This window comes from Lepidochelys kempii, chromosome 3 (genome assembly GCF_965140285.1).
Source record: "Lepidochelys kempii isolate rLepKem1 chromosome 3, rLepKem1.hap1, whole genome shotgun sequence".
In the NCBI taxonomy this organism is placed as follows: domain Eukaryota; kingdom Metazoa; phylum Chordata; order Testudines; family Cheloniidae; genus Lepidochelys; species Lepidochelys kempii.
The window spans coordinates 130,426,717-130,452,335 of NC_136382.1; positions in this window are offsets into that span (position 1 = coordinate 130,426,717).

Sequence of the window (25,619 nt, forward strand, 5' to 3'; positions counted from 1 at the left end):
AATTGCCCGCGTGTCCAAATATAGCATTTGGGCATCTGACACAGTACCCACATTTGAAAATTGGGCCCACAGTGAGCAACTATGGCTCTCTTGAACCAGAATCCCTCAGTTTACTTTGCACCTATTATAGTCTATTATAACTACTTTTAAATCCACTATAATCTTCCAGAAAGTGATGCAACAGAACTTTGCCACAGGGTTAATGTCTTGTGAAGCAAAAAATACACAGGACCTCTCTAATTGAAAAGCCAATCCCAAACTGCAGGGTTATATTTATGGACATATACTGATTGGCTGGAGGATTTTTCTAGTAAAAAGAACTCATGTCTCTTTATGTGTTGAATAATTCCCAGGTCCAGTAGCTGAATGATGCTGGGGCAGGGTGCACCAGCATTACTTGGTCCCCAGTACACAAAAAATTAACATCTTAATTCTGTCCTCATGTACAACTTCACTTGCACAGGTACTCAGGAAAAATATTATATGAAGGGCTGCTGGACAGATATATGGAGGTGAGGGCAATACCTATGGAAAGGCAGGGCTTAGTGCTCAAGTGCTCAGGGCTCGGTGAATATATTTTTTATATCAGTTTTGCTTATGGTCACTCATTTTAATTTATGCTGGTTGGGACTTGCTCTTGCGGATTGCTGTGCTGTTATTTCTGATGAGTTACCCCAGCATCTTATAGACTTGCCCTCATTCTACAAAAGCTTATATTGTATATTTATTTAGATTCATAAACCACAGAAAACAGAAGCTCAGACCTCAAGCTTTGGGTGTCCTTTATAAAAACTGAAATTCACAAAAATCACATTAACTTGCTTGGATCTCCTGCCCAGACAATCATCCTCAGATCTGGCCCCAAAGTTATATTATACCACGCCAATAAATAACTACAGCCAAGCCTCATCTCAATCTTCTCCCAAAGGCCTGAGAAAATGGATGAGATTTTCAACAGGTGTCCAGAAGGTTAACAAATCTGGACTCTGTGGGTACATCTACACAGCAAAAAGAACCCCGTGGCTGCAAATCTTAGCGCCTGGGACAAGTTACTCAGGCTTGCAGGGTGCAAGCTGCAAGGCTGAAAATAGCAGTGTAGATGCTCAGGCTGGAGCCCAGGCTCTGAAACTTGGCAAGGTGGGAAGGTCTTGGAGCCTGAAGTCCAGCTCTGGCCTAAATGTCTACACTGATATTTTTAGCCCTGCAGCTCAAGCCATGCAAGCCCAAGTCAGTTGACCAGGGCTCTGAGACTTGCTGTCACAGGGTTTTGGTTTTTGTTTTTTTGCTGTGTAGACATACCCTGGCAGACCAAGGTGAGGAAAGCAAATTTCAGAGTCAAGAGACCTTCATGGGAAACACTCTGGACTAGGTTAGGCTTCTGAATGGTCTCAAGGCATGCTACCGATTTAGGCCATTGCAGGGATTTACCCTGGGGATGACAGAGACCTGAATAAACAAAGCAAAGACCACATCTGACACAAAAGGGCACAGTCTCCTAACTGAGCACAAAGGGCAAAGAGTGCTCTTCAACACAGTTGCTCCCTGGGAATTCAATAGTGCCCTGGTGTCTAATAACATCTTTCAAACCTCATTCACAAACAATGGCTGCATGCACACCATAACTGGTGGAAGTGATATAATTCTACCCTATTCCTCTGATTGTGACCTGCAACCTGTTGTCCTCATCTCTGTTTTGTCTGGAGTGAGCCCCAGCCAGACAGCCCTCATCCAAGCCCAAGTCTCATGAAGACATTAGGTCATCTATTCCACTGCACTAGCAGGATTGGCTGCAGTGGAAATACACAGCTATCACCTATATCTCCTGACTAACCCTCCTATCAAACAAGAGAGGGGACAGAGTGGAACTTTGTGGTACCCAGCATGAGAGACCTGGGAGTGGATAAACAGTTGCCCATAATCGTGCTCTGGTCCATGGTTTCAGGTTTCCTCATGAACATTTTACATGGCCCTAGTTCTTATAGCTTGTTTTTATTAAAAATCCCACTGCTAAAAATCACAGTAGGGCTGTTAGCCTCAGTGCCTAGGCCATATTTCAATGTGGGTTATTATTATTCTGCCTATGTGTCCACTAACTGTCGGGCACCTTTTTGTGGCTGCATCTGGGGATTAGCTGCACTCAGGTCCAGCGCTCCTTTCCACACCCCTTGGTGTCTCTCTCTCTCTTTCTGCAACTCAGGGTGCTCTATGTTCGTGACTTGGCCCTCCAGCCAGGTCACTATAGTCCTCCCCTTCCAGGGTCCCAAAGTTACACTGGACGACCATCCTAGGCACGCCTCTGCTCCACTGCCAGGTCTGTGCCACTTCTCCCAGTGGCTGGTGGAGGAACCTGGGCCTATCCACTACTCTCAGTTCCAGCCCAGGAATCCTACAACCAGCAGCCAAGAATTGCACAGTCCCAAACCTTGCTGCAGTTTCCCTGAACTGCTCCTATTTTGTCTCAATCAGGCTCTTTCTCCACCCTCCTCTGGATATGCCCTTTCCTCAAGGCCAGGAGCCCAGGGTTTCCATTCTACCCCTGGTTTCTTCCTGTCCCTCTCTACAGCTACAGAGTGAAGGCAGGCCTCCATTCTGCATCCCCCTTCTGCTACCAGCTTCCTGGCTTTATCATAGCCCTGCCTGTTCCTTTTCAGCAGGGCTCTATTCCCAGTCAGGGTTTGCCAAGAGGCCTTTTGCTGATTTCATAGCCCACTGGATCTGCCAGTTGGTCTCACTCTTACCATTAATTATATTTTGTAAAATTTATCTTTAAAGTTTCCATTTTCTACTTCTCAACAAAACCTAGCTTTTCTGCTTTGGAGGTGGCAGTCAGGGAGTGGGTTGTAACTCCTTGACTCTCAGGATCTATTCCATTCTAAACCCCATCGCTGGTTACAGTAGCCTGGGGACTTCTCTAATTTACACCAGCAAACTATGGTACCTAAAGAGCCATACACCAACTGAGCACAGCATGCTCCACCCATGCCTCTTCCTACCCTGATATGCCCCATATACCAGGGCCTAGTGGGGGTGGCATAGAGCCCAGCTATGCCTGAGGAATTCTCATCCGGTCAGATCAGGATGTTTTCCAGCTCACCATGTACATTTCTAATGAATATTGGAAAATAGAAATAAATAAATACCCCTTAACTGGTCACAAAGAGAGGCAGCTAAGAGGGGAGTTTTAAAGCTAAATAAATGTTAACCGTGAGGGTAATTAACCAATGCAACAACTGCCAAGGGTTGTGGTAGAGTCTCCATCACTGGCAACATTTAAATCAAGATGGGATGTTTTTCTAAAAGATCTGCTCTAGCTCAAACAGGAAATATTCTAGGGATGTTCTCTGGCCTATGTAATACAGAAGGTCAGACTAGATAATCACATTGGTCCCTTCTGGCCTTGAACTCTATGAATCAATGAACTGTATAGAACATGTAATACTTAGTCTTTCATGTTTTTTAACCTTATGGCTCTATATAAAATGTTATTGCCCACCTATTTCATTTTCCTTTTTTATTTCTTCTTCTTTTTTTCTTTTTTTAATTTTTGCTATTGCATTAGCTACTCCCTTTAAAAAAAACCTCTGGAACCTGACCAAACTCCTTCAAAGTGTTTATAGCATTAGAAACCAGGAGGACGAGTTCAGTTTTAGAAACTCATGTGCTCAAAGCAGGTAATGTATGTATGTGTTTGTGTGTGTGTGTGTGTGTGTGTGTGTGTGTGTGTGTGTGTGTGTGTGAGAGAGAGAGAGAGAGAGAGAGAGAGAGAGAGAGAGAGAGAGAGAGAGAGAGAGAGAGAGAGAGAATGTGTGTGTCCTTAGTTTAATTAGAAAATTTAATTGGATGGAGGTTGGGTCATTTTTTTCCCCGTTAGAGCTGGCTGCAATAAACAGACTTTTCTCTTTCCCTTTCATCCTTCACTAGTTTGTAGTTCTGCATCTGCTCTGCTGGCATTGTCTCCACTAACGGCCATACTGATCAGGAAGCCAGAGCCAGGAGGCAAATGAAGGGACTGCATTGATACCACTGATCACTCAGCCCCGCATAACTGGCAACTGTTTCTTTCTTTTACCTCTGGAGATGAGCTGAACAGATTGTGTAAAATTTGGTTGCTTCCAATAAACAAGGATACTGTACCACTGTGAGCCTTTTGCTACCTGATACCAATGGGGTAGATTAGGATTACATATTTACCACACCAAACAAAGGCAAAAATTTCCATGGAAGCGAACAAATTCATTTATTTCAAGGAACATTTGTGTGAGAGAACTACAGATTAAATACACTATTCCTCTCTCTCTCTCTCTCTCTCTCTCTCTCTCTCTCTCTCTCTCTCTCTCTCTGAGGGTGGGGATAGCAGGCATACGTACCAGTACTGTACATCTCCCAACCTATTGTCCAGTGTTCCAGGTGGCAAGAGAGTGGTCAAATCTATGTAAATTGCACAATTCCCCTAGGACAATCCTTACATTGGAAGCTCCTCAGAACAGAGACCATTCCGCTTCCGTGTTTGGAAAGTGCACGACTGTTAATAATAATAAGTCAGACATTCCGAAGACAGGGAGACGGGATGCTTCTCCTGTGCCTGTTGCCCCGAGCCCAGTGCTGTGTCTCCGATGCTCCCAGCACACAAGCCACTGTTATGAAGGAGGCATAGACACCCACATCCAGGAAGAGTGGCCAGAAGGAAACTGACCTCAGTTGGGTAATCCCCTCCAAAAAGCATGAGTGCTGAGTGAGCATACGTTAAAGCATGTCCCAGCAGTTTTAACTTAAAGTGTACAACAGTGCATTGTGTCCAGACCCCTTATCAAGGAAATGGTACATTCCGGGGTGGGGGGGTGCCTGTGGGTGTGTGAGCTTGCACATACGTGTGTGTATCAATGTGCATGCACTTACAGGAGATGGGTGTAGAGGAGAGTATCTGCGGAATACTTCTGCACATCATTCCACCTTGCTGATGATTTGTTATTCTCCTGAGATGTGCCAGTCACCTACTGGTGACATTTGTCATATCCACAATACAATGTTATGCATCTTTTCCTTTCTGGATTAGCACAGGGTGCTGTGGTGCCTTCCTCGATAGGCCTTGTTACTGAGTTCTGTACTATTTCCTCCTGTAACCACTGAGTCTGCCCCGTTTGCATAGCCTTTTAGAATGTTTCCGATATCATCCATATACTCCTATATAGGTGAGCTAAACACGGGGGATGATGAAAAAGTGAACACTACATCCCTGCACATTCTAATATAAATGATTTCTCTATGTGAATTTTTAAGGTGAAGGGGACAACTAGGCCCCCAACATATAATTTTTCTTGCACCCAGGTGGATCAGATACAGGCACAAGCATTTCATGCTCAGCATATCCTTCAATCTCTCTCTCTCTCCCTTACAACATTACAGAGTCAGCCTGCGATCAAGTTCAGCTAACTTGAATGTATATCATTTCCAAGTTGAAGTCTAATCCACAGCCTTGTCCCCAATGAGATGCTCAGTTTACCAACCCTGTAACTAAAGCTCATTGTTACAGCCATAATAATCAAATGTATCATTATTCTAATGGATACTTTTGGTCAACATTTCCCATTTTTTTAAAAGCCCTTCCTAAACCAGGGCTTAAATGCAGCTGGAGCTGCCAGGAGCAGAGCGCCAGTAAATATTTTCAAACCCACAGGGCAGAATGCCCAAGCCCCAGTGCCACCCGTGGGGCTGAAGTCCCAAGCCCTGGCACCCCCAGGGGGACTAAAGCCGTGAGCCTTGGTGCCTCCTGCAGGGCAGAAACCCTGAGCCCCTGGACTCTGCAAAATGCTGTGGAGAATTTAAGACCTGCCTTAAACCTTCTGTATTTGTTAGGTGACAATCAGGCTTCCTATGCCATTCAGCCTTTATTAGAGCTTTTTGGGTTCCATACAGATGTGGGGGCAATTGAATTATATTTCCCCTGGCAAGATTAAAAACCTGTGCACGTCTATGAAAGAGTAATATCCTGAATGGTGAACTAAAGATCAATGTTATCCAGATCAGCATTTACATGGAAAATGCTTCACATGAAAAATCTACTGTCCTTTCTACAGATAATGGGAACATCCTGTTACATTTGATAGAACAATTTATGTCGATAGATATACAGTTATATAGGTAGATATACACATGGGATATAAACCCTCCTGGTTCAGGCATAAGACAGCTACTGACTAACATGATTTAAGAAGCTTCCTCTGTGGATAGTTATTCCATAATTGTCCATTATGAGGTTTCTAACACCTTCCTCTGAAGCATCGGACACTGGCCATTGTCAGAAACAGGATACTGGATTAGATGGACCACCAGTCTGATACAATGTGGCAACGCCTATGTTCTTTTAGTAACAGTTTTAACCTAATTGTTTAGTAGTAATAATGTCCCATACCATCCTGTGGCCTCATCATTCTCTTAGTTTTACCCCTGACTGAAATGTTGAGCCTGATTCTCCATTGCCCTGCGCTTTGTGGAGTCATTTACACCTATGCAAAGTGAGTACAAAACATTACCATTCTGATCCGGTAGCATTTCAGACATAGTTGGCACTCACTTTGCAGTGATAGAAATGACTCCACAAGGTTCAGGGCAATGGAGAGAATCAGGCCCACTGTTTCTGTCTCTTCAGCCACATTTATTTAATTGGCATTATAGAGATTTTTCTATAGTGAGGGACAGATACAGTCTTCAAAGCCATGGCGGACTCAGCTCCCATTAACGTCAATAATAATACTTTCCCACTCGCCTTATGTACCTGCACAGGGAAGCAAGCTTCTGGGATACTGCACACAGTCATAATTCCTGTGCCAGCCCCATCAATCTTTCCAGAAGTGGACCAAATGGGGAGATAACTTGTCACCCAACCTCCCCTCCTAGCACCTTGGTGCCTGGTCCTCCATTTAGTGCTTGAAATTCCACCAGAATTTTCCACATCGTGAAAGAAGGGCTAAGTCACTGGATGGGGACTCAGGAGACATGTGGTTTAATACCTGGCTAAGCCACAGGCTTCTAAGTGACTTTGACTGAGTCATTTAATCTCTCTGTGCCTCAGCTTCCAATTCTGTAAAATGGGGCTAACAACATTTCTGTCCGTGTCGCCCATCATTATAGCATCTGAGCACCTCACAGTCTTTAAGGGATTTACTTTCACAATACCCAGGAGAGGTAGGAAAGTGTTATTATCTCCATTGTATAGATAGGGAAGTGAGACACGGGCCGATTGTATGACTTGCCCGCACAGGAAGTCTGCGGTCGAGCAGGAAATTGAGCCCTGATCCCTGGAAGCCCAGGCTGGTGCCCAAACTACTGCCTGATGCTTCCTCTCTTCCCAAGCTCACAGGCGTGTAGTGAGAGTGAATTCATAAAGGTGCACCTGGTCCTAAAATACTGTGGTTCTGGGGGCCACAGACGCAGGGGCTTCATTTGCTATTGGGCAAGGGGAGCAGTTGCCTTGGTTCCCTTCACCAGCCTTTTCATAGGTCTGTATGCTCCACTTCTGCCACACCCCGACTTTGCAGGACATAACATGATCACATATAATGTTCTATCTGCTGACACACCTTGCCCTCCCCCCACTGAGAATTTTTCTGAAATAATGCCCCTGCATAGAGATACACCGCATTTGTATCACTGTCAGATTTTGCACACGAGGATGTTCCTCACAAGAGCATTTATTTAACAGCCAGTGTGGCATCATCACTGCATGTGCACTCATTACATTTTCAAAAAGGATACTATGTTACTTGCAGGTCACTGGCATAATTGCAGTAAAAGCTTTCCCCTGGACTCCACTCACAAATAGTTCTGCTTCATTTGTCATTGCTCCATAGACAGAATGAGCCCCCTGTTTCAACCTACAGGATGATAACCAGCCATATCCGTGTATTACAGTTGGAGGATTCTCTCCTTCCCTCCTCAAAGGACCTACATGGCAACTTGCAACTTTCACTCTGGTTAGCAGGAATGGCTGAGGGTGCCTCTCCTGTTCCTTCAATCAGCCAAAATAATGACAATGCATGGCTGTTCTAGGGTCTGAGGCTGCACCGCTTATTTGAACCAAGCCTTTAAAAAAATTTGTATATAGCTCTCAAAGCACTTTACAAATAATGTAAATTTTACAGAGGGAGAAAAGATCACACAGCAACTCAATAGCAGAACACTGGTCTCCTGATTCTCTGTCCACTGCTTCATTCAGTGCACCACATTTCCTGCTTCCAATTATGCTTACAGCAATAAGACAACGTGGTAGCCAATACAGCTGAGTTCTGTCTACACTACTGCTCCTCCGTTGCTACCACAGGTGGGAGGGGCCCTCGATAGGTTCTACCACAGGTGGTAAATTGCAGGTTCTCATTCTGCACCTGAAAAGGCAGGTATGTAGTGCTCTCCAAGATCTCAAAGCAAGACCAGGAGTTCAGATACAATGCCTGAGAGCTGAAGCTTTTGGGGGGTTGATCCAAAGCCTGATGAAGTCAATGGAAATCTTTCCATTGACTTCAATGGGCTTTGGATTGGGTCCTTGGAAAATAAACAGGGAACTTCTATCTCTGAAGCTGTCAATCCAACACCTTTCATCAGCACTAAATTCATTTAAACCTAATTTACTAAGGAAACATTGATCTAACCTTGTACCGATTATTTAGTTTACACAACACTGTATATATAGTGTCATGTTAGTTAGCATTTACAGGCACACAATATAGGTGCTAGAATGTACACAGTGATTGTTACACACATAACAGGTCACACTTTATATTCAGGTTCACATTTATAAATAGTTAATAAATGACTAGAAGACGTACTGATAAATGGTTACTCAATTGTTATAGATTAGCATAGAGTGCAATGGTTCAACAAGTTGCTTATAACCTTAGGTTATAAACATCAATTACACCTTCTACTGATGTGCTTGTAACTCGTACTATTCATGTGTGGAGCATACACATAACATTTCTTAACTATTTATAAAGCATTCATAAGTGGAACCTTAATATACATAGTGTAACTCCTTAAAATCCATATCTGCTTTCCTCTTTCATTTAATCTAGTCAAGGCAGTCTTGATTCTGTCACTGTATCCATGATTTTGATGGGGTTTTCTATAGATATTAAAATGCCATCTAGAGTTTGGAGTCGTTAATTGATTTAGCTCTACAACCTGAGGCTCCTATTGGTCCATGCTTTTTCTCTTTTAAACTATTGTTTGGTTGCAAGATTTGTTAACATCGCATACTGCCAAAAGAGTGGAGTCACATGACTGATTGATTTATTTTCCTAGACTTCTTGAGCAGGTCTTTAATAGCTGCCCATGATTCAGAATGCAGCTAGCAGAGGACTTGCTTTCTCCAGATATTTCTAAAGTCAGCCAAAATGGCAACACAGGGCCAGATCCTAGGTAACTGAAGTCAGTGTGAGTCTTTTCTTTGACTTCAGCAGGCTTTGGATCAAGTCCACGGTCCCCTGACTCCACTGGTTGAGGAACTCACTATCAATTGCAATGAAGAGTAGTCCAGTGTTTGAGTCTCTGTAATGCAGAATTAAAAGTTGCTCATTCTGTAAAGCAATTTTTAAATTTCATTTAGAAACTTGCTAGTTTTGATTTGTAACAACAGTAAAGCAGTCTTGGCTGCTTGCAAGAAGAGTGCTATAGAAAATAAAGATTATATTGCATTGCTTCTATGACATATTTACCTTCATTACAAGTGTGAAATGCTCATTATCACAATTATTTTAGGTTTGAATGAAAGATGTGCCTTACTGCCTTGGCAGGCAGTAAGTTAACGTGTATATGAGCATAGGCCACCTGTTCACTCTAAGGGGAGCAAGTATTTGGAACCTGAATGTTAATTAAGTGCAACATTTCAGGTACTTCACCTTCAAGTTTTTGTGAGCCAGTAAGTTTCCTCCATATCTTTTGTTCTTTAAGGAAAGTAGGGCAACTTTGCCATGTTATGTTGCAGACCTGAGTTTAAAAAGGATCTCTCAGAAACTCCTGCTCCCTTATACAATGAGGACCAAAGGAAAGATGTGGAAATGAAAATATTAGTCTCCAGAAAGGAGAATTCCAGCATGCAGCCCGCTCTGCCCGTATATTAGGAAGGGCCCAGAGAAATAAGAAAGATATAGCATATGTTGCTGCTAACAACGGGGCATGAGATGGTGGGTGAAGATGGGGGCTGGAGACGGAGAAAAACAATCTAAGAGGAAGAAAGGACTAACGAAAGGTTTTTAGATATGCATCAGACATTTTGCAAGTGGACTGGTACCGGCATTATAGATTGGACACCGAAACTGTCTTATTACCTAGAAACATAAATGAACAGAAGGTATTCAAACTCAGCAATCCATAAACAGAAATGGATAAAACTTGAGGTTTTATTTCTCTCTAAAGCTTAGGAAAAAATTGAACAGCTCAGTAGTATTGTATTTAAATTATTCAAATTATTGAAATTTTCTCTCATGTTTTTATTATTATTATTATTATTTACTTAAAGGCTTGGATGAAAACTGAGATCCAATTAACTGAGGAATATTTATCAGAACTATTTTATTAATTTTTCTGATCAGATTACTTGGCCACTTTACCTATGTTTCAGTTAATATTGATTGATGTTTAAGTTAATTCAGCTTCAATACTTTGCATTAAAAATGTGTGGCACCAGAGTTTAATGTAATTTCCATTTTCAACACAGAGCTTAACCTTTTTGTATCCACTGAGTCCTTTAATCTTTGTCGTCTCAAAAGTAATAACTATTTATTCTATCAAACTAGAGTCCTTGATATTGTTTACCTAAAGCAAAGGGACATTTTATATTTAAGAGCATGAAATCTTTCCACATTGCACACACAATTTTAAACACTCAAATAAGGAAATTAGATATTGAGTGGTATAGAATAGATTTAACCTTATTAATCTAACAGCAATTGAAACACAGGACTTCCCCTGAGGCCCTGGATTAATGACAAGCTAGGTGGAGCTGGTGACATAAAGCACAGCCAAATGCCATTAACCCCAGCCAGTCATTATTTAATCCTGTAGGAAATGTCCTGTGCAAAATTCGTTACTGCTTTTACAAAATGAAAAGAAATAACAGACATATGGAGTTGGTGTGTGGATTACACCATGTCAGCCGGTATGTGTAGGGCATTTTTAAAGAATTAATGCCCTGCATATTAGCCAATCAGATTGCCTGCATCACCTCACAACATTCCACTCATCTTACAACCTCTCCTACAATCGAAGCTGACCGGTGGACACATAATTAAAATGAATTAATGATCTGAAGCAGAAACTGTGTTTAATGAAGCCTCTCTCAGGCTTCTGAGCTGATGCCAAGGCTGTTTGCCTACAAACATTTACCAACCTTTTGTGCATAAAGGGCTTGGCCACCTGTTCTGTCCTCTCTTTAATTTCCCCTTCGCCCCCCACTCCCTCACCCCAAGCCTAAAGGTAGCAATATCAGGTTAGACCTGCAGTTTCTGCACTGCTCAGACTTCTTGGAAGGGTTGGTTAGTTCTAACAGAGATTAGACCGATCTGCCAGTTAGTATTTGTTTCAACCTCTCTCTTTTTTAACTTCAGCAGTTGTTCACTTCCTGGATGTAAACTCATAACTAAAGCCTGCTGCCCTTTTTATCATGAGAAGTAATTTCCCAGTTCAAGTTTCCCGCCAAAACCCTTTCCATTTGTTCAGTCAAAAACTATAGATCCTGTAAGCCACCTATATTGCTTTCAGCTACAAATAGATGCTCTAAAAACCCCAGGAATGAGCAATAATAATAATAACAACAACAATAATTAATAAAATAAGGGACTTCTTGTGCTCTCATTGAAGTCAATGGGAGTTTTTTGATTTACTTCAGTGGAGACAGGGTAAGACCTTAAAAAGACAAGTGTTAGCATAAAAAAGAGAGAAAATAAAAGAAAATAGGGAAAGATTGCAGAGCTATAAAGGAAATCAACAGGCAAAGGTTAAATAGCAAACAAACACATGCACACACAAATATAGCACCAGTTTGTGGAGCCCTTACTCACACTGGTAGTCCCAATGCCTCTACTCCTATGAGTAAGTGTTCACCAATGTGAGTAAGGGCTCCAAAATCTGGCCCTTTGGAAAGAATGAAGAAAATGCCTCACATTTCATCTCCCCCCACTCCATTGTTTATACCTTATCTAATACTGAACCTAGTCCCGTGAGGTGCTGAGCATCCCATGCTAGGTGCCTCTCCCTTCCCAGCCCTACATGCCCATTCCCCAGGAATGAATCTTGGACCCTCTGGGATTCTGGGAAGGAAAGGATGGTGCTAAGTATGTGAGTGAGTCCTCTCCTCCACAAGGTCTGGTGCAGTTATGCATGGAGGGCCCCTCAGTGGGCAAATTTGGAAGAACTGCTGTGGCTTTAACATGTGATACTCTAATTTGTAGTAGGTGGAGTTTAAGTTAATGGAATATATAGTTGTAACATTTGATATGCCACGAAAGTTCCTATATAAGGACCCAGTTCTGCAATCCGCGGGATGTATTTGCACTACAGAGACTATACCAGCATAGGTACATTGTTGTAGCTATGCCAGCATAACCCCATAGTGAAGACACAGCCTACACTCACAGAAGGGATTTTTCCGTCACTGTAGGAATGCCACCTCCCTGAGCAATGGTTGCTATGTCAACAGAAGCATTCTTCCATTGACTCAGCTGAGTCTACATGAGGGGTTAGGATGGGATAGCTACATCTGTCGGGGTGAGGGTTTTTCACTTTTCACTGCCAAGCCTTACACTGAGTAGCAGTTGGTACTTGATATGCAAGTAAGGACTGCTGGAGCAGGTCCTGTAACTGACATACATGAATTCTGCATTGCTGGTGATGGAGGAGGCTCTAAAACAGGCCCAATTGCTCTTTTCTATCTCTGCCTTCTATGATTCTACAGTCAGCTGTAAAGCATTTAGTTGTACTTTTCTGGGAATGGCACGACACAAAGCAAAACGGCATGGTATTACAAGGTTAAAACATGCCCATCTAACCGTACCCAAACATTCACAACTGATTGTTCTTTCGTAGATAGACTGCTTCTTCTAACTCTGACATGTACAATGTTTTTTGGCCTCCCACCCAATGAAGCACAGGGTGAGATAGGGTGACCAGACAGCAAATGTGAAAATTGGGACAGGGGTGGGGGGTAATAGGAGCCTATATAAGAAAAAGCCCCAAATTTCGGGACTGTCCCTATAAAATCAGAACATCTGATCACCCTAGGGTGAGAGGATGTACATCCAAAAGCTAGAATACATTTGAAAATCTCAGTTACAGGCTGTAATAGAGCTGAACTGAATATCAACATGTACAGGAAAGAATCGTGTACAACTGAACTAGGGGGAAGGTGGGTGGGTAACATAAACATTCACGCGTGAACATATTAGATGACTCTCTCATTTCACAGTGTCTTGAATGCAAAGTATTTATACGATCATTTCCATTTATTTTCCCAAGAGGGTGCTGGGACTGGCATGGTTGTCAGAGGAGTGTGAGAAGATGCCAGCACAGGCAAGCAGTTTCCAAGGCAGAACTACAGCAATGCTTAATATTGTATTAATGTGAGTGCTGGCCATCTGGCCATTAGGGACAAGCTGCTGCCAGGGTGTCTCTCTTTTTCCATCTCATTTCAGGAGCTCTGGAGCCTAGGACAGAGACCCCCAGGGAGATTCTGGCTAAAGATCACTCCAGCATCCACTCAGATGTCTTAGAGAAAAGGACACAGAACTGATAAGGAAGGAGAATGTGCTCACACCCACACAGAGAAAAACAAGAGAGAGCATAACACTCAAACAGGGGGTTAGAGACAGAAAGAAAATGAGAGCAGCTGAATAAGGGAATGGTTTAAATAAATAAGGGGGAGGAAATGGGCAAAGAAAAAGAAAAACAAGAGACACAGCACATGATTCAAAGAAGTAAAGAGGCTGAATTGAGAAGGAACAGGGAAAAAAAGGAGAGACAATAAAGGCTTCAGTGAGAATAAACTATGAAAATTAAGGATGAGTGTCAAAGACAAGAGGCTGAATTCGTTAAGAGAGGATTGTGGTAGACTGTGAACCTTACTCTGTGAATATTACTCATGTTGAATAGCACCTTATACTATGCGTCCACTGAAGTCAAAAGGTTTACATATGAAGTAAGGTACTACTCAATGTGAGTAAGGGTGCCACAATCTGACCCTTGCTAATTAAACGCCATTCCTTTTTCATTATTCATAAAGGACGTTTAGCATAATGCCTGGGATTTTTTTTTAATCTATAGAAAACTCATAGAAGGTATAAAAATAGAGTCACACTTTTGTGTAGTTATGAGCAGCTTTCCAGAAATACCGGCAAATGTAAAAGTTCACTGATCTATCTGAAAACTGGAAAGAAGACAGAGGGTTTCCAATTTTTCTCTAAAGGAAATATAAACTATCTACCTATTATTCTGTTCCTAAATCTAGTCTAATGAGGAAGAAAATCTCAGGGGAGAGAGAGAGAGTTTTAACAAAATCACAGCTCTTGTGATCTCATTCCCTGTGTAAATTGCTCAAGAACTGGCACAACATAATACATTGCATAAACATTATTATTTTCCCATATTCTGACTACAATGCTTTCCTGCACAGGCCAGCTTCCCACTGGTGCAAATTATTTCAGCCACCTCAGGATGCCAATATGCCTTGAGGCACAGCCTTGCCGTGGGTTTAGGAAAAATCAGAATCAGGTAAGAAAACTGACCCCATGGCAGAGTGAGTATGTTGGTAGTTTGGGTGTACATCTATGTACATTGGGCGTCCAGAATTTGGAGCATTATCTAAATGATGACTGGTGATAGGTGAACCTCAACAGGTTAGGAGTCTCATTTCAGTTTAGATAAAGTTTCAATATTTACATATAGCTTATCTGGACTTGGATGAACCTTTTTGATCTGCAAACTGATCTGGAAGTCTAATGAGAATAGGATTTCTCTGTATATTTCTCAGACTTCCTGGTTTTACCTAATGTGTGTCTGATTATAGTTGAGTATTGTTTTAGAAAGAGATGGGTCTGAAACAAAACACTGGACCTTCACCTCAAACTTAACAGTCCAGCCCATTTCTGTACCAGGCCAAACTGGAAGTCCAAGCCTGAATACCACTGAAATTTGGGGAATTTCAGATTTGGATGGCGAAACTTGTCTGAACTCCATAGGTTGCACTCATCTCTATCTTCAAACCATGTGGATTCCAAAACTCTTTCCATAAACTGATCTGTGCAACCACACATTTTATAATACCAAATGGCAGACTAATGGGAAATCTGAGCATCCATCTTTACACAATGATACTTACTAAAACAGGCAATACGTGTACAGAAGGCCAAACGACCAGAATATATGGAGGAACCTTTAAGCAATAGTGCCAGAGAAACCAATTATTCTAAGCTTTATCAGGGGGTGGAGGTGGAGAGAATTCTGTTTATATCCCAAGTACCAATTAAATATAGGACAGCAGAAATGTCTAATGTCCGTAATTAATTACATCCAACTGCTAATTAAGAAATGTCATAGAGTTACTCTGGATATACTCCATTGTAACCAAGATCAGAAGCTAGGGTTGAATCCTGCATTTGTCACACAAGTAGACCTTATTCACTCTAGCAGTCTCATTGAAGTCAATGGGGTTGCTTGCACAAATAAGAGTGACTTCCCTGGGCAGGGCTCTGTAGGATTGTGTCCCTAATGATGTTCTTTGTGGTTTTTTAGAAACGATTTTAGCTATTCCTAGAAAAGCGGCACTATCATAGCTCTCCATAACAGTGATGTTGTCTGCATATAACACGTACTGTATTATGCAAAAGAATGCTGAAGCATTACAAAGTCTGGGGCAGGCAGCAGGAAAGGTCATCTCTCAGGGATATCCAAGAGTTACTGAACCTAGGGAGATGGTATTGCAAGAAGGTCTGACAAATCCCAAACTATGTGGGGGAGGAGAGCTGTGATGGTGAGTAACCCTCTGGTGTACATGAAGTGCACATATGTGCTGTATCACACTTTTTTTTTCATCCTTACATTTAAATGAGATTGTGTTACACTTTGCGTCCAAGAATCAGTGTGCACATTCTTTAAAAATACCCAGTCAAGTAGTGAAACTGAGGTTTCACTGAGAAAAAAATACCAAAACATGATAATACCTATATTAATGTGGTTATGAGCTTAATAATTTCAGCGGAAAGAGGTTTATCTGTATTTAAACAGTCCCCTTGCTGTGTTGGGAACCGCAGCACAATAACATTGTGCTGGTGCTTGAGAACAAGAAAGTGAAGCATGCATAGGCATTCAGATACTACAGAGATGAGTGTGCCATGAAATCGTAGACAGATAAGAGAAGAGAGAGAGAGAAACTGACAAAGGCAAAATTAATCAGTCTGGTTTCACTGTGCTGGAATAATAATTTTTTTAATGATGAAAAGGAAATTAGAATTTTTCAAGCTTTAATAATCTAAAGTGGGATTGGTAACATTGGTGAAGATTTGTATTAAATCTATATGACTTCTGTTATGAAAGAGTTTCTATAAGACTAGTTAGGCAAAGCAAGTGAGAAAATACTGTAGGAAGGGGAACAATCCTGCATTCTCTCCTCAGGGAAGAACAAGATTACCTAAAATGTCTTTTCAATTTCTGATTTCTAAGATTCATCCTCTCTTTCTTACATCTTTCAAGCAGAGCTGGCCCCAAAATTGAATAGAAATGTGTATTGAAATGTTTTTTTAAATAATTGTAGAAAGCTTATGTTTACCAAAAAAACAGTTTTAAGTAATAAACATAGTTTTTAGTAAATAAAAAAAATTCAAAAACAATTTGGGTAAAAATATTAGAGAACATTTGGCAAAATAATAGAAAATTTGAATAGTGATACATTTTTGCAAAAAAAAATTTTTTTATTTTAAAAAAGGCCATTTTTAATTAAATTAACTTTTAGTGTGAACATTTTTGACCTGCCCTTAGGGTTTTGGTTTGGGGCAGGAAATGTCTGTCTTAGCTGCATCTTCATGCAAGGATTTGACAGCTCATATATGATGACATCTTAGTTCCCTGCTATCTCAAACAACCATGTATCAGGAAACAATTTGCTAAGGGGGAGGGATATTAGTTATGAATTAGGTGTCAGCATGTCTTTTTGAGTGTTCTCACCACATTGGATTACAGAGACCAGGGAAGCTGTTTCATATACTGATGTATGAGACATTAGAGTTCTTAGAAGAATACCCTGTGCAAGAGGCCAGCACAAGGCCTATGTTACCACTTGAGCTCTCAGAATAGAGTGTAAGTGGGAATCAAATGGTGCAAGGACCTTGTGTGCTGGGCCCTCTGCACAGGGAGGAATTTCACCCAATGAGACTAGAGGTGGCAGAATTAAGTCCAAAAGAAATGATCAAATTAAATAACATAGGGTCAAATTCAGGCCAGCCCCTACTCAGATGGATAAGGGAAGAGAAGGCAAAGTGTTTCTTTCTCAATGCTGTGCAGAGACCGATCAGGATCATGTAAGGGATTACAGTTTGTTTTCCCTCATGGTGCCCCCGTGTATGCTAGCTCTTCAAAAAAGGGATGGAGCGGGCAGAGTCATGACCCTACCCCCACCCTCTCACCTCCATATTGCACCCCAGAGCAGGCCTGGAGCAGAGAGCACACTGCACTGCACCCTCTCCTTGAGTGGCAGACTACTGCTCTGGAGTGCACACCCCAGGAGGAATTCTCATTATCCAGTCAGAATTCTTCCCGAGGGCTCCAGCCACAATACAGTCCCCACTGCATTTTCTCCAGCACGTCTGAGGGCACCACGGGTAGAGTGTGGCTCATGAAATGTAAGAACTCAATCACGCAGTTGTCTCCAATATATAGTTACTTTCATCATACAGCAGCTTGTGTTCTCGTAGATTAGATGGGTAGATACGTCTCCTACAATATTTGAACTTTAGCGTAAAGAAAAAAGGCATTGAGGTGAAAGCACAAGAAGTAGAACAGAGAGGAGGAAGCAGGGGGTTAAATAAGGGCATGAGCCTGCTTCTGTAGAAATGGAAGGTTTGCAACTTTCTGTGTAGGTTCCTTGACACAGAAGTTAAAACAAAAGAACTTCCTATTGGGTGGAAAGATTGATCCTAGACTTAGCAGGAAAACAAATGTAGGGGATTCAAAAGTCACCTTCTGTAGCTGGAAATTACTGGCTTGCCCTGAAGACATTACTCAGGAGGACAGTGAAGTCGATAGGACTTTTCCATGAATAAGCACTGTAGCATTTGGCCCCAAATAGAAACCCAGGGCCCAGTCCTGCTCCCAGTGAAATCAGTGGCAAAGCTCCCTTTGATTTCAGTGATGCCAGGTCAGGCTCACAACTTCTGGAACAATTCTGGATAATTTCTGCAGTAAACTTTCACATTGAAATCCATACCAAGGCTACCACTCTCTAGATTCACTCTATGTACTCTGTGATTCTGATTTCCACTGTTCAGAAAAAGAAGAAAAGAGGAGAGATGGATGATAGAGGCAGACACATCATTTTGTGTTCTTTTGTTAAGGAGGAAAGGTATTCTTATTGGATTTAGTGTCATATAATATGTTTTGTACCAAAAAAAATCAATCCAAGATTTAAACATAAATAAGACCTTATATGTAAAATGCGCTTTGATAGTAGGGGCCCAATTTTGTCATGTGATGAGTGTTTTCTGAGAGTCTGAGTTCAATGGGAGCTGAAGGTTCTCATTACCTTGCTAGATCAGCCTTTGCCTAGGTTTCTGCTTAAAGTTACTAGGGAGCTTTCTCCCCTTTTAGGTTTGTTTTTGTTTTTTAACCAAGTGCCAATTAGACGGGTTTTAAGTAAGGCTGGAGTACTTTTTGTTCAAATGAGAAATTTTTAGTCCCTTGAAGTGTAATGGATTTTAAACAGAAATTCTCTCCTGCTGTGCATTGATCAGCTATTGATTAGTGAGGGTTTGAACTAAATTATCACTCCAAATAAAAGGCCTTCAGGATGAAGGAACTGAGCTGAGTGCAGTGAAAAGTATATGAAAAGTAAGCCAACCTTTTGTGGTGGGATCGAAAAGCCCTGGTCACTCTTGAGGGAAAAAAATGTTAATTGAAAAATTCCTTAAATAGGTAACAGCTCTGGAAGTCTGCTTTACATAAAAGGTATGAAATCCCAATCAGCCGATAGGAGAGAAAAGGAACCTTCAGTTCAAGTGGGAGTTTTCTCTCTCTAATGGTGCTGATTAATTTCCCATTCATGGATGACATAGAGTGATGGAAAGGAGTCTGTTCAGAAGAAAGGACTAATGACAACTGGACCTGTGTAACCTGAGGGAAGTTTGAATTAATTGGCTCCTTGACACAGAAAGTTAAAACAAAAGAACTTCCTATTGGGTGGAAAGATTTATCCCAGACCTAGCAGGAAAACAAATATATTGGCTTGATTCAGCTTCAAAAGCCTGGCTCATTTTTTATTTTATACTTTCAGATCACTGCTCCAAACTTTACAAAATGGGCAGTGCAACATAACTGAAATATGTTGACCACGTTCCAAAAGCTATTAATAAAAAAAAATAAATGTTCTCAAACAATTCTTTTTCTTTCCAACCTGGAAATGAAAACTATGGTTGATGTTTTATTTTCAGAGGAGGGCCTAATACAGGTGCCCCAGTCCATATTTAAGAATTTAAATCAGTGGCCTGATCTGTGGAGGTGCTGAGCACCTGCAGGTATCATTGACTTCAATGTGAGTTGCAGTTGCTTAGTATCTCTGAAAATCAGGCCAGAGCTTTTAGGTGACTGACTTTAGACAACCACGTTTGAAAAGTTTGGCCCATGTCTAATACAAATAGTGATTAAATGCCCAGGAAATAAATTTGAAAGTGAGATGATTGAAGTGTGTAAGGACTTTCATGGGGAGAAAATACTGGGTACTAAAGGACTCTTTAATCTAGCCCAGTGGCTCCCAGATTTAACAACGTGTGAATCCCTTTCACTAAAATGTCAAGTCTCGCGAATCCCCTCCTCAAAATGAATATTTCCAGGGATTTTCTCCTTTACCTGAATATAAATTATAACAGCAGTGATCTTGGAAATATAAAATGTGTTTTATGACATGCTTATTACCCACTATTAATTATTATTTATCATGACTGTATTTTTATTACATCATGAAAACAGCAACACGCTTCCAAGATCTCACTTCCGTAGCTTGTATCACTTTGAATAAGCCTGTTCTAAGACAAGGCTCTTACGTTTCATCAAGGAGTATCAGATGTGAAACAGCATGAAGGTTTTTAAGAAGCCAACTCAAAGAGTTCCTCCTACACAAGCATTCAGGTCTTGAGCAGTCCAGGCAAACAACGCATGTTACAACAAAGCTTAAACTTGTTCTTCATAATAATTTTAAAAACAATACCAGCTGCCTATTTAATTTTAAAAACAGCAAAAAATATCCACCTCCCTTTCCATTTCTTATAAGGAGTCTTGAATTTAAATCTCCTCAGTCTGCTAGATATGCTTGCTTTGATCAGCTTAACTCTTGGAAGTCCAGGGGCTCTGGGCTGCTGGCCCCGTGCTGCCTGGGGTCCCTAGGAACAGCTCTGTCCGCCATTAGGGAATTTTTTCCCTGAGAACCCCCTGTAACATTTTGTGAACACCCAGGAGTTCACGAACCCCAGTTTGGGAACCACTGATCTAGCATAAAAAGGCCTAGTAAGAATCAATGGCTGGAAGTTACAGACAGACAAATTCAAATTTGAAATAAGGCACACATTTTTATCAGTGAGGGTGATTAACCATTGGAACAAATTACTGAGGGAGGTGCTGAATTATCCATCTCTTGATGTCTTCAGATCAAGGCTGGATGCCTTTCTGGAAGACATGCTCCAGTCAAACACAAATTATTGAACTCAACTTGGGATAACTGGGTGCAATTTAATGGCCTGTATTATACAGGAGATTAGATTAGATGATTGAATGGTCCCTTCTGGCCTTAAATGCTAAGAATCTGTGTTGTTTAAAGAAGCATGTCCTTTCATTTATTTTAGGCTTTTTGCCTTTTAGTTGAGAGTATCCCTCCTTTAATGTATTCTGAGCAGGGTAAATATTTAGGAGCATTAAACTGGTGTATTCTCCTTTTGAAGCACATGCATCTATTTCTGTTAGATCATTATGTACAAGAATAAACTGGAGAAGAGCAGCCCAATCTTGCTCCCACTAAAGTCAATAGGAATCAATTGGGTTGTATCAGGCCCTGGACCCTGAAAACTATGACTCTGACAGTGCAGAAGATAACAATCTGGAAAAAAAAGAAAACAAGCACTCGAAAAAGGACTGACAATACTTTTCACGCACTCCCAAAATATCTGCTTCATTTCTGTCTGTCGAGGTTTATTTCTCCAACAAGCAGATTAACAAATTAGCTACTGTATTTCTAATCTCTAGTTTATCCTTGGAGTACGATAAACCCAAAATCTTTAGTCAGTGATGACAAGGACCAATTTTAGAATAAGAACCAAAAGAAAAAGCTCCTAGAGTTGGTGTAAAACTCTGTCAGCCACACAGCAAATTAAGAGTCAAGAAACTACTATCTGAGATCATGTCTACTGCTGTGATTATGGAATGTGGTTTTAAAGATAAAAATTGGACTAGTGTGTGGGATTTCCTGCCAGCTCTGTAGCCAACCAGGATTTTGTGGGGCAGAGAGGTCTATTCCTCCTGTCTGCCCATCCCCTAACCAGTCAGGTCTCTGGGACAGTGCTGGCCTTCACATCACTGCTGATGACATGAGGAATGGGGCTCCATACAAAGTCTAAGAGCGGAGTCTGAAGAAAGACTGAGTGCAAGGTAGACAGGCTGGTCTGAGTCCATGACTAGAGGGCGAGAAGCAGGAGAAGCTGTCTGTAGCGGGCTATCTTTTGGGTAGTGGATGAGCAACAACGGCATCTTCTGCAAAGAGGTGCAAACAACCTAACAAACCTTTCTGTAGGAACTTCCCCAGGACACAAAATAAGAAGCTGCATTATAAATAATATTGTGTGTTAGCTAATGATAACTTAGGTACCAAGCCACGCTTACATCATATATGAGGACATATGAGAAGTGCCTATCAGGACATGAATTGATCAGGAGAGCAGCCACCAAACAATTGATTTATAAGAAGAACAAGGGATCCAAGAAGTTGGGCCATGCAAAGGCACGTGTTTAATAGGGATATGGCCAGCTCTACTTAGTTATTTTAAATGGTCCCCAAGACACTTGGGCAGAATACTTTTCCCCCTTGAGGAGAGGGGAAGTCCCCTGTGTCTCTTTCAGAGCCCTAACAGGCCCTATATCTTATATATCAAAGCCTACATCGTGACCACCTTCCCTTCAAACTTTAGAGCCTGTCAACTTCACTCCTCACTGCGCAACTAGTGGAGAGATTCAAAGCACTTTCCAAACAAGCAGAGCACAATTTCGCCCAGACTGTTTATGCCTCACAACATCCATGTGAGGTAGGTATGGTAACACTATCTCTATTTTACAGATGGGGAACCTAAGGCACAGAGAGGGTAAATAACCTGCCCAAGGTCAGCAAGTCAGTGTCACAACCAAGACTAGAAGCCAGGCCCCCAATTCCCATTCCATTGTCCCATCCACCAGAAAATGCTGCCTCTCTAGGATCAGTAAAAAGAAAAGGAGTACTAGTGGTACCTTAGAGACTAACCAATTTATTTGAGCATGAGCTTTTGTGAGCTACAGCTCACTTCATTGGTTAGTCTCCAAGGTGCCACTAGTACTCCTTTTCCTTTTGCGAGTATAGACTAACACGGCTGCCACTCTGAAATCTAGGATCAGTATTATTGCACTTTGATGATGATCCCTTCTACCAAATATGCTGGCATTTTAGAAATGTCAATGAGAATGTCTTTTTCATTTTTGAAAAATGAAAGCGAGAATATTGAAGTGTCCTCCCACAAAAGGATCTTTGTCTAACTGGAGCCAAAGATTTGGACCCACTCAAGACAAAATGAAGGACCCTCACACAAAACACACGTCTGAAAAGGGATAGGTTATGTCACTCTTTAAAATATATTGTTCATTTATGTCCCTTAATGGTTTTATTGAATTAGACCAAATTCACTGTGTAATGTACATAAGAGAGCTCATTCTAGCTTTTTTTTTTTTTTTTTTTTTAATCCAGGGGAGCAGTTTTATTCACATCAGGATTTCCTTCTGGGCCCTTAAGATGGCATAAAGATGGGAACTATAAGATAAATGTCCTAAGCAATAAATGGAAGATGAAAGGTGACAAAATATGTTCAAGCCAATAATAAACAGAGAGCATTTGTCTAGTAAGTGAAAACAACCCACTGGGCACAATTGTGTGACAGAGTCTGCAGTCATTTTCAACTGAGACTTTCTAAATTTCCTGTTCAGGATTGGCTGGCTTATTAATTATTTAAACACAAATTGAATTAACAAAATATTCAACATATGTCCTTTTAAAGTCTCTTAAATCTAACAGCATCACACGGGAGATCTGTGCAGCCGTGTTCTTTGAAGTGGGAAGGGGAGGGGAGGTATTGGGATGACTGGGTAAGTAAAACATAACCTGAAGGTGGTCGATTTAAAGCTGTGTTAGTGGCCTGAACTTTCAATTCCCAAAGGGAAAGGATGATTAATGCCACTACCAAATGTATACCCATACCTGACCCTGATCTCATCAAATCCTGCTGCCACCATCTGCTGTTTTTAATTCCTCTGCAATATTTGTATTTGCTACCTCCCTGCTACAAAGAAAGGGAGAAAAATGTCCCCTTCTTATGAATGGTGTGATCTGGTTGTACTGGCTGAACACTGGCCAGGAGGCATCTGTTGCTTATAGTCCTGACAGCATCTGCTACTATTTCTCACTTTTCCCAGCATGCTGTGAGATATGGTTTCTCCCAAAGGTGGCCTTTGTATGCACCATTGTCAATTCCATCATTGTCTGCCACAGCCTGTTCCCACGATGCAGTGGTAGTTATTACCACACTGCAAAACCTTTCTTGCTGGCTATCCGTAATCTAAGATATTGTGTGATTGAGTTATGCAGTTAACCCTTTGCCTATGCATCAAGCCACTAAAATAAAAAAGAAATTGGACAGACCATTTTGGAAAGAAAATTTGGGGGGCTGACGATTGATGGAAACATGAAACAGATTTTGTTTTTAAAATAATGATGGTTTGGCATTAGTAAAGTCCATGTTTTAAAATAAATAAAGCAAAAATGTTCTAACTAGCTGTTTTAATTCATTAAAAAAAAAATCCTATAAAGGATGCATTGTTTTGTTTTTTTTTACTGATTCCTGATACGGCTATTAAGCATTGTAACAAAATGTGTGTGAATGCTATTATTTATGTGTCTGATCTTTAAATACCCTCTGCTAGTGGGATACAGACTGAGGCTTCTGATGGACATAGGCGTCCCAAGCTGTCATCTTGCCTTGTCCTTCTGTCAAACAGTTAGTGTGTCAAGCGCTTCTCCTGGGAACTTTTAGACTAAGAGACTGTAAGTGCAGAAAGGCCCAGTCTCCAGAGAGCTACTTTTAACTCATGACAATATCCTTGGTGTCAGCTCAGAATAGCCCACTATGGGGCAGGAAGAAAGAAGGCACAACAGATGTTACTAGTAAAACCACATTCACAGATCTGTAAAGTTATTGCCCCTATGCACCTACTGACCAAAAAGCTACTGAAAAGATGACCAGATTCCTAGAACTTCAATTTTAGTCAATTTTGCTCACATAAATCTCATTACATAGAATCAGTACAATTAAAATTGACATCACATCTTTCACATGGGTATGCCCCTCCTACTCCTTCTGGTTCAGTTGTTATAGTTTGTCCTTTGAAGAGATATATCGTTCCCTTTAAAAATATTTATTCCTAAAATAGGAAGTACATAAGAGTGAGGTTTGACCTCCCCAAACTCTATCTTATGCCCTCTCTCCTTTTTTTAAAAAAAGTAATTACACAGGGCCAGACTGTGAGCCACTTATAGACTCATACCTTCCTTCACAAATACTCCCAGAGATTTCAATTAGAACTACTTGTGCAATAAAATACTACTTAGAGTGAGCAAGGGGTTGATGCTATGGTGCCTAATTATTGTGGGGTGACTTTCTCCACTCTATAAAATCCTTAAACAGGAAATATCATGGGGCATGTCTAAAATGCTTCAGAACCAACAAAAAGAAATATAAGAGTTGTGAGAAATGTTACAAAATGAAACCCTCCTTGAACTTGCACTGGGACCCAGTTCATCCCTTCTCATGCTTGATTTCTGATTGTCACTGAGGAGCATCAAAAGGTGCACGCAGGGCACAGTCTGAAAGGAGAAAAGTCACCACAGGATTCAAAATACCTCATCTTGCTACAATATACATAGGACAGGACCCCGGGTATTTCCACTGCTCGTCTCATCTGAGGTATATATATTTGGTTCCTTGGGAAAGGACCTGAGGTTTTTGGTTGCAACTTGCTTCATGTCTTGTGATTCCTGTTTTCAGCAGGAACCTGTATTTTTTTTATTTTTTTTTACTGTGTTTTCATCCCCA